This window comes from Heterodontus francisci, chromosome 32, assembly GCF_036365525.1.
Source record: "Heterodontus francisci isolate sHetFra1 chromosome 32, sHetFra1.hap1, whole genome shotgun sequence".
NCBI lineage: Eukaryota > Metazoa > Chordata > Chondrichthyes > Heterodontiformes > Heterodontidae > Heterodontus > Heterodontus francisci.
Window position 1 is genome coordinate 29320177 of NC_090402.1, and position 10448 is coordinate 29330624.

A 10448-nucleotide genomic window follows, 5' to 3' on the forward strand; every position below is an offset into this window, starting at 1 on the left:
TGCTCTCCACGTGTTGACCACTAGCTATGTCTCCACTCATTTACTTGCATTAAGCAGACATAACCAAGCTCTTCTACATTGTGTTGGAGCCGTGCCTTTAGCTGCCAAGGCCCCAATCTCTGGAATTCCCCTAAATATCTCCACTTCTCTTTCCTCCTTTAAGACGCTCCTTAAAACCTACCTCTTCGACCAGGCTTTTGGTTATCTGCCTTAATATCTCCTTATGTGATTCGGTGTCAAATTTTGTTTGGCAACAATCCTATGAAGTGGCACAGCCATCTGAACAACAACAACTTGCATTTATATAGCACTATTACATAATAAAACGTGCCAGGGTGCATCACTGGAAAGCTAACAAACAAAATTTGACACTGAGCCACATAAAGAGCTATTAAGGGAGGAGAGAGAGGTAGAGTGGTGGAGAGGTTTAGGGAGAGAATTCCAGTGCTTGGGGCCTAGGCAGCTGAAGGAAATCAGAGAATTGGAAAAGCGCACAGATCTCGGAGTGTTGTAGGTCTCGAGGGGGTTACAGAGGTAGGGAGGGACAAGGTCATGGATGGATTTGAAAATGAGGATGAGAATTTTAAAATGAAAGCATTGCCAGACTGGGAGCCAATGTAGATCAGCGAGCACAGTAGTGATAGGTGAATGGGACTTGGTGTGAGTTAGGACATGGGCAGTCGAATTTTGATGAGCTCAGATTTACGAAGGGTACAGGGTAGAAGGTTGGCCAGGAGTGCATTAGAGTAGTCAAGTCTGGAGGCAACAGAGGCATGGATGAGAGCAGTTGAGCTGAGGCAGGGACGGAGAGAGGAAATGTTTTGTAGGTGGACCACTTTCAATTTCCCCTCAAAGCCACAAAACACCCTGGGCTGAATTTTACGAGACCCTTGATGTCGGGGGTCGTGGTGGGGGGCCCCTAAAATTCTTTTGGGAGTGGATCGCCTCAACCCCCAATGTCGAGAAGGCCCCACTTGGATATTAGGGTCAGCGGCGAGGCCTCGGTGCGCCCCCCCCCCCCCAACCCCCGCTGCCGCCAAGTGGCTAGGCCTTCATCTAAATATATAAATGAGTATTAATAAAATGCAAATTTACTCAACTGCTGATGGTGGCCGTCATACGCCGATTTTACATTACACGACTCGAGCACCTTTGGAACTCCATTGGAGTTCCGAGGCGAGACACTGGTGGGGAAGGGGGAGGAGTCATAGAGTTATACAGCACAGAAACAGGTGCTTCGACCCCTCGTATCTGTGCCGGCCACCAGGGACTTAACTACTCTAATCCCATTTTCCAACACTTGACCTGTAGCCTTGTACACTGTGGCGTTTCAAGTGCTCATCTAAATACTTCTTAAAAGTTGTGAGGGCATCTGCCTCTACCACCTCTTCAGGCAGTGTGTTCCAGATTCCAAACACCCTCTGGGTGAAAAAATGTTTCCTCAAATCCCCTCTAAACCTTTTGCCCCTTACCTTAAATCTGTGGCCCCTGGTTATTGACCCCTCTGTTAAGGGAAAAAGTTTCTTCCTATCTAACCTATTAATGCCCCTCATAATTTTGTATACCTCAATCATGTCCCCCCTCAGCCTTCTCTGCTCTGAGGAAAACAATCCTAGCCTATCCTGTCTCCCTTCATAGCTGAAATGCTCCTGCCCAGGCAACATCCTGGTGAATCTCCTTTGCACTCTCTCCAGTGCAATCACATCCTTCCTATAGTGTGGTGACCAAAACTGTACACAGTACTCCAGTTGTGGCCTAACTAGCGTTTTATACAGCTCCATCATAACCTCCCTGCGCTTATATTCTATGCCTCGGCTAATTTTTTATTTTATTTATTTAGAGATACTAAAGGCAAGTATCCCATATGCCTTCGTAACCACCTTATCTACCTTTGCTGCTGCCTTCAGTGATCTATGGACAAGTACACCAAGGTCCCTCTGACCCTCTGTATTCCCTCGGGTCCTATCATCCATTGTATATTCCCTTGCCTTGTTAGTCCTCCCAAAATGCATCACCTCACACTTCTCAGGATTAAATTCCATTTGCCACTGCTCCACCCATCTTACCAACCCATCTATATCGTCCTGTAATATAAGGCTTTCCTTCTCACTATTTATGACACTACCAATTTTCGTGTCATTTGCAAACTTACTGATCTTACCTCCTATATTCACGTCTAAATCATTAATGTATACTACAAACACCACGGGTCCCAGCACCGATGCCTGCTGTACACCACTGGTCACAGGCTTCCACTCGCAAAAATAACCCTCGACCATCGCCCTCTGCCTCCTGCCACTAAGCCAATTTTGGATCCAATTTGCCAAATTGCCCTGGATCCCTTGGGCTCTTAACTTCTTAACTAATCTCCCATGTGGGACCTTATCAAAAGCCTTATTGAAGTCCATGTAGACTACATCCACTGCTTTACCCTCATCTACACATCTAGTCACCACCTCGAAAAATTCAATCAAGTTTGTTAGACACGATCTCCCCCTGACAAAGCCATGCTGACTATCCCTTATTAATCCCTGACTCTCCAAGTGGAGATTAATCCTGTCCCTCAGAATTTTTTCCAATCGTTTCCCAACCACTGATATTAGGCTCACCGGCCTGTAATTACCTAGTTTATCCCTGCTACCCTTCTTGAATAATGGTATCACATTTGCTGTCCTCCAATCCTATGGTACTTCTCCAGTGGCCAGAGAGAATTTGAAAATTTGTGTCAGAGCCCCTGCTCTCTCCTCCCTTGCCTCACATAACAGCCTGCGATACATCGCATCTGGGCCTGGGGATTTATCCACTTTTAAGCCCGCTAAAACATCTAATACTTCCTCCATTTCAATGCTAATATGTTCAAGTATATCACAATCCCCCTCCCTGATCTCTACACCTACATCCTCCTTCTCCCTAGTGAACACAGATGAAAAGTAATCATTTAAAACCTCACCTATATCCTCCGGCTCCACACACAGATTGCCCACCTTTGTCCCTAATGGGCCCTACTCTTTCCCTGGTTATCCTCTTGCCCTTAATATACTTATAAAACGCCTTGGGATTTTCCTTTATCTTGTCCCCCAGTGTTTTTTAATGTTCCCTCTTCACTCTCCTAATTACTTTTTTAAGTACCCCCCTACACTTTCTATACTCCTCTAGTGCCTCCGCTGTTTTCAGTCCTCTGTATCTGCCATAAGCCTCCTTTTTTTTCCTGATCCAATACTCTATATCCCTTGACATCCAGGGTTCCCTGGACTTGTTGGTTCTACCCTTCACCTTAACGGGTACATGTTGGCTCTGAACTCTCATTATTTCCTCTTTGAATGACTCCCACTGGTCTGATGTAGACTTTCCTATAAGTATCTGCTCCCAGTCCACTTTGGCCAGATCCTGTTTTATCATATTGAAATCGGCCTTCCCCCAATTCAGTAACTTTATTTCCGGTCCCTCTTTGTCCTTTTCCATAACTACCTTAAATCTTACAGAGTCATGGCCACTATCTCCGAAATGCTCCCCACTGAAACTTCTACCACTTGTCCGGCTTCATTCCCTAGAATTAAGTCCAGTACCAATCCTTCTTTTATAGGACTTTCTACGTACTGGCTCAAAAAGATCTCCTGTATGCATTTTAAGAATTCTGCCCCCTTTAAGCCTTTTGCACTAAGACTATCCCAGTTGATATTGGGGAAGTCGATATCCCCTATTATTATTACCTGATTATTTTTACACTTCTCTGAGATTTGCCTACATATCTGCTCCTCTATCTCTCCCTGACTGTTTGGAGGCCTGTAGTACACTCCCAGCCAAGTGATTGCCCCCTTTTTGTTTTTAAGTTCTACCCATATGGCCTCATTTGAGGAACCTTCTAAAATATCATCCCTCCTTACTGCAGTACTTGACTCCTTGATCAACAGTTCCATGCCACCTCCTCTTTTACCCCTTCCCCTGTCTTGCCTGAAGATTCTATACCCTGGAATATTGAGCTGCCAGTCCTGCCCATCCCTCAACCATGTCTCTGTGACAGCAATAATATCATAATCCCATGTGCTAATCAATGCCCCCAATAAAACTATCAGGGCGGGAGGGGTGGGGGAGCAGGGAAAGCACTTTTTATTGGCTGTGGGCTGGTGGGAAGGGATAGAAGGGCAAATGTGAGAAGGTTGGGGGGGAAAGTTCGGGTCGGTAATAAAATACGTTTTGTCAACATAGGGCAATGAAAAGACCATTGGGGGAGGGTTGGGAAAGAGCCTCCCTCTCCTAATTAATTACTTTTAAAAAATTACATCTAATATACCTTGAAAAATTTAAATCTTTGCTAAGGGTTTGAAGCCCTTTAAAAATGGTGCCAGCGACTACGCGGTGGCGTTGGCCACCATTAGTGGAGTGCGTGACTGCCCCCTCTACGTCATCGGGGGCGGTCGCTCCACCCCCTGCGCGTAATATCGTGGGGGCTGTGCGGCGGCACTTCCGTGTAAGAATTTAAAAAATCAACTTTGGGACTTTGCTGTTCACAGATTGGCTGCTATTTCAGCCAGTGGCGCAGTGGTTAGCACCGCAGCCTCACAGCTCCAGCGACCCGGGTTCGGTTCTGGGTACTGCCTGTGCGGAGTTTGCAAGTTCTCCCTGTGACCACGTGGGTTTCCTCCGGGTGTTCCGGTTTCCTCCCACATGCCAAAGACTTGCGGGTTGATAGGTAAATTGGCCATTGTAATAATTGCCCTTAGTATAGGTAGGTGGTAGGAGAATTGAGGGAAGGTGGGGATGTGAGAGGGAAAAATGGGATTAATGTAGGATTAGTATAAATGGGTGGTTGACAGTCCGCACGGACTCGGTGGGCCGAAGGGCCTGTTCCGGTGCTGTATCTCTCTATGACTCTACATAATAATAGTGACTATAATAGTAATTCATTGGTTGTAAAGCATTGGTCAAACAGGATGCCATGGTTGTAAACAGTCTGGTTCAGTGTCAGACAATGGGCAGGGAGTGGGATGAAGTCAGTGGCTAGGGAATAGAGTTTGTAGCAAGGACTGAGGACAATGGTTTTGGTATTCCTAATATAGAAGTGAATTGGAAGAAATGTCAGCTCATCCAATACTGAATGTCGGACAAGCAGTCTGACAAATCAGAGACAGAGGAGAGATCGAAAGGTGGTGGTGAGGTAGAGTGGGATGTCGTCTGCGTACATATGGAACCTGACTTTGTGATTTTGGATGATGTCACCGAAGGGCAGTGTGTAGATGAGAAATAGGAGAGGAAGTAAAAAGTAAAGCCATTGCAGGAGATTCCCTGGCTATGACTGGATAGATAGAAATGGAACCGGGTGAGGGTTGTCCCACCGAGCTGGACAATAGAAAAGAGGCGTTGAAGGAGTATGGGTTTTGTCAACTGTGTAAAAGGCTGCAGGCAGGTTGAGGAGGAATAGTTTAGCATGATCACATCACATAGGATGTAATTTGTGACTTTGACAAGGAACATTTGTGCTGTGGCAGGGGCAGAAACCTGATTGGAGTTGTTCAAACAGGGAGTTGTGGGAAAGATGGGAACAGATTTGGGAGTGTTAGCGGGAATGAATCTAGAAGAATCACTCGACACTCAGGTCTGCTCCAATGTCAAAGTTTATTTAGTTACGCCAGCGGGGAGCAGGTCACTGGGCTGTCCAAATGCCTCTCCACTGAACAAAGGAAAATCATCCATACTTATACATTTTCAAACAGCTTCTCAGCCCATCCCGGCCGGACATGGTCCAATCACAATGATTATCGATTATATACATTGATTATTAGAGCCAATAGAAGCGGTTACTAGGGATAGAGGGGCTGCATGACCGGCCCATACACAGATAGGGGATTAGAATTAGAATTAGAATTAGAATTAGAATTAGAATATTACAGCGCAGTACAGGCCCTTCGGCCCTCGATGTTGCGCCGATCATCTGACCTACACTATTCCATTTACATCCATATGTCTATCCAATGACCACTTAAATGCCCTTAAAGTTGGCGAGTCTACTACTGTTGCAGGCAGGGCGTTCCACGCCCCTACTACTCTCTGCGTAAAGAAACTACCTCTGACATCTGTCCTATATCTTTCACCCCTCAACTTAAAGCTATGTCCCCTCGTGTTTGCCATCCTCATCCGAGGAAAAAGACTCTCACTATCCACCCTATCTAACCCTCTGATTATCTTGTATGTCTCTATTAAGTCACCTCTCCTCCTCCTTCTCTCTAACGAAAACAACCCCAAGTCCCTCAGCCTTTCCTCGTAAGACCTTCCTTCCATACCAGGCAACATCCTAGTAAATCTCCTCTGCACCCTTTCCAAAGCTTCCACATCCTTCCTATAATGCGGTGACCAGAACTGCACGCAATACTCCAGGTGCGGCCTCACCAGAGTTTTGTACAGCTGCATCATGACCCCGTGGCTCTGAAACTCGATCCCCCTACTAATAAAGGCTAACACACCATATGCCTTCTTAACAGCCCTATTAACCTGGGTAGCAACTTTCAGGGATTTATGTACCTGGATACCAAGATCTCTCTGCTCATCTACACTACCAAGAATCTTCCCATTAGCCCAGTACTCTGCATTGCTGTTACTCCTTCCAAAGTGAATCACCTCACACTTCTCCGCATTAAACTCCATTTGCCATCTCTCAGCCCAGCTCTGCAGCCTATCTATGTCCCTCTGTACCCTACAACACCCTTCGACACTATCCACAACTCCACCGACCTTCGTGTCATCCGCAAATTTACTAACCCACCCTTCTACACCCTCATCCAGGTCGTTTATAAAAATGACAAACAGCAGTGGCCCCAAAACAGAACCTTGCGGTACACCACTAGTAACTAAACTCCAGGATGAACATTTGCCATCAACCACCACCCTCTGTCTTCTTTCAGCTAGCCAATTTCTGATCCAAAGCTCTAAATCACCTTCAACCCCATACTTGCGTATTTTCTGCAATAGCCTACCGTGGGGAACCTTATCAAACGCCTTACTGAAATCCATATACACCACATCCACGGCTTTACCCTCATCCACCTGTTTGGTCACCTTCTCGAAAAACTCAATAAGGTTTGTGAGGCACGACCTACCTTTCACAAAACCGTGCTGACTATCGCAAATGAACTTATTCTTTTCAAGATGATTATAAATCCTGTCTCTTATAACCTTTTCCAACATTTTACCCACAACCGAAGTAAGGCTCACAGGTCTATAATTACCAGGGCTGTCTCTACTCCCCTTCTTGAACAAGGGGACAACATTTGCTATCCTCCAGTCCTCCGGCACTACTCCTGTCGACAATGACGACTTGAAGATCAACAACAACGGCTCTGCAATCTCCTCCCTGGCTTCCCAGAGAATCCTAGGATAAATCCCATCTGGCCCAGGGGACTTATCTATTTTCACTCTTTCCAAAATTGCTAACACCTCCTCCTTGTGAATCTCAATCCCATCTAGCCTAGTAGGCTGTATCTCAGTAATCTCGGCAACATTTTCTTTCTCTACTGTAAATACTGACGAAAAATATTCATTTAACGCTTCCCCTATCTCCTCTGATTCCGCACACAACTTCCCACTACTATCCTTGATTGGCCCTGTTCTAACTCTTATCATTCGTTTATTCCTGATATACCTATAGAAAGCCTTAGGGTTTTCTTTGATCCTATCCGCCAATGACTTCTCGTGTCCTCTCCTTGCTCTTCTTAGCCCTCCCTTTAGATCCTTCCTGGCTAGCTTGTAACTCTCAAGCGCCCTAACTGAGCCTTCACGTCTCATCCTAACATAAGCCGCCCTCTTCCTCTTGACAAGCGCTTCAACTTCTTGAGTAAACCACGGCTCCCTTGCTCGACAACTTCCTCCCTGCCTGACAGGTACATACTTATCAAGGACACGCATTAGCTGCTCCTTGAATAAGCTCCACATTTCGTTTGTGCCCATCCCCTGCAGTTTCCTTCCCCATCCTACACATCCTAAATCTTGCCTAATCGCGTCATAATTTCCTTTCCCCCAGCTATAATTCTTGCCCTGTGGTATATACCTGTCCCTGCCCATCGCTAAGGTAAACCTAACCGAATTGTGATCACTATCGCCAAAGTGCTCACCTACATCTAAATCGAACACCTGGCCGGGTTCATTACCCAGTACCAAATCCAATGTGGCATCGCCCCTGGTTGGCCTGTCCACATACTGTGTCAGAAAACCCTCCTGCACACACTGGACAAAAACAGACCCATCTAAAGTACTCGAACTATAGTATTTCCAGTCAATATTTGGAAAGTTAAAGTCCCCCATAACCACTACCCTGTTACTCTCGCTCCTGTCGAGAATCATCTTCGCTATCCTTTCCTCTACATCTCTGGAACTATTCGGAGGTCTATAGAAAACTCCCAACAGGGTGACCTCTCCTCTCCTGTTTCTAACCTCGGCCCATACTACCTCAGTAGACGAGTCCTCAAACGTCCTTTCTGCCGCTGTAATACTTTCCTTGATTAACAATGCCACACCCCCCCCTCTTTTACCCTCTTCTCTGTTCTTTCTGAAACATCTAAATCCCGGAACCTGCAACATCCATTCCTGCCCCTGCTCTACCCATGTCTCCGAAATGGCCACAACATCAGGATCCCAGGTACCAACCCATGCTGCAAGCTCACCCACCTTATTCCGGATGCTCCCGGCGTTGAAGTAGACACACTTTAAACCAAGTTCTTGCTTGCATGATGTTTTCCATACCCCCTTATCTTCACCTCGTTACCGGCCCATACATAGATAGGAGACGACTCATGATGTTTTCACTTCGTTATCTTCACTTTGTTACTGGCCCATACATAGATAGGAGACTACTCATGATGTTTTCACCTCGTTACAGGCCAGCACCTTTGTCAGCATTCCACAAGGGTGTCTGCTTTTCATTTTAATTAGCCTTTTGTTTGAGATTGGATTACTCAGCTCCTGTGGAATGTGGTCAAGTTCACTGAGCCCCATGGTGCTTTGCAACCTCCTCACTGTTCACTAATATTATATGTTACTGGTTACTCAAATAATATTTAAACAGTATGATGTTTACTGCAGGTGCCTCTGCGCTTGGGAATACCCTACAACAGGAGGTAGCAACATGTTCAAGGTCTTTGGAGAGGAAAGTAAGGTTGCAGTTGAGGCCATAGTTTGCAAGGATGGTGGGGCCCAGGGTGAGTGATGTTGATAGAATTGAAGGGAAGAAGTACAGTCCCTGAGGAGAGGGAACTGTTAACAATATCAGCTAACATGGGAGCCAGGAAGGGAAGTTTGGTGGTCAGAAGTTTAGTTGGGAATAGGGTCAAGGGAGTGGGAGCTGAGAGAGGAGATGAGCAGAGATAGGAGAGAAAGAAGAGCAAGATGCAAATTCAGGGCTAGCGTGTCAAAATTTTGAGAGCATAGAAGCCATGAAGGACACCAAGGTCCTGTGACTTCTATTCTCTGGGGGCTTGACATTAGTTGGCACAGGAACAAGGAGCCACATTATCTTCTGTGCTGTAAGATTCTGTGATTCTATAATTGTCAACAACGCAATTATTCTATGTGTCAAATAATGTGTCATGGTTCTTATTAAACATTGACCAGCAAAAAGGGTGAGACAAAAAATTTTCAGTTTTTATTTTCAAACTTAACAACACCTTCCATAGACATCTTAGTGATGCACATTGGAGCTACAGGTCAGATGATGGGCTGGATTTTAGCTAACCTGCCCTGCCAGGCCCTGGTGGGGGGGTGGGGTGGTGCGAGGTCAGTAGAGCACGGGGGAACCCAGAAGTCGGGAATCCCCCGCATATTGTGAAGGTTTAATTCCCCAGCATACGTGTGACATCACCCATGGGCTCCCCGCCCAGAAACCAGCCTGATTGACAGGCTTGGTTCTGATGAAAGGTCACAGACCTGAAACGTTAACCCTGTTTCTCTCTCCATAGATGCTGCCAGACCTGCTGAGTATTTCCAATTCTTCCTGTTTTTATTACAGATTTCCAGCATCCGCAGTATTTTGCTTTTATTTTGGTTTCTGTTTGGGTGGAGAATAATCCAGAGGAGGCCTTGGGACCTGGTAGGTCTACACCCGCAGGCCGCAGAGGGAGGAGTGCTTAGAACTTCGGTGGAGGCAGAGGTCAGAGGCCTGGAGAGAATCAGAGGCCTGGTGGGGGGAGGTTGGAGGCCTCGTGGGGGGAGGTCAGGGGGAGACGGGAGGGTTGGGGATTGGCAGGGGAAGCTCACTGGGGGTTACCCAGGCAGGCACACTGGATCCAGCAGGAAAGTGGAAGTGAATGTACCTCCTGGTTCTAACAGTCCTCGCCTGGATTTTGTTGCTGAGTTTCCTGAGGCTCTTGAAACCCAGCTATCCACAGTTAAATTCAAAATATTGAACAACAATGAGACTTGCAGCCTCACTATAATATTTAAAATGCCAACTCACTTCCTGGGAG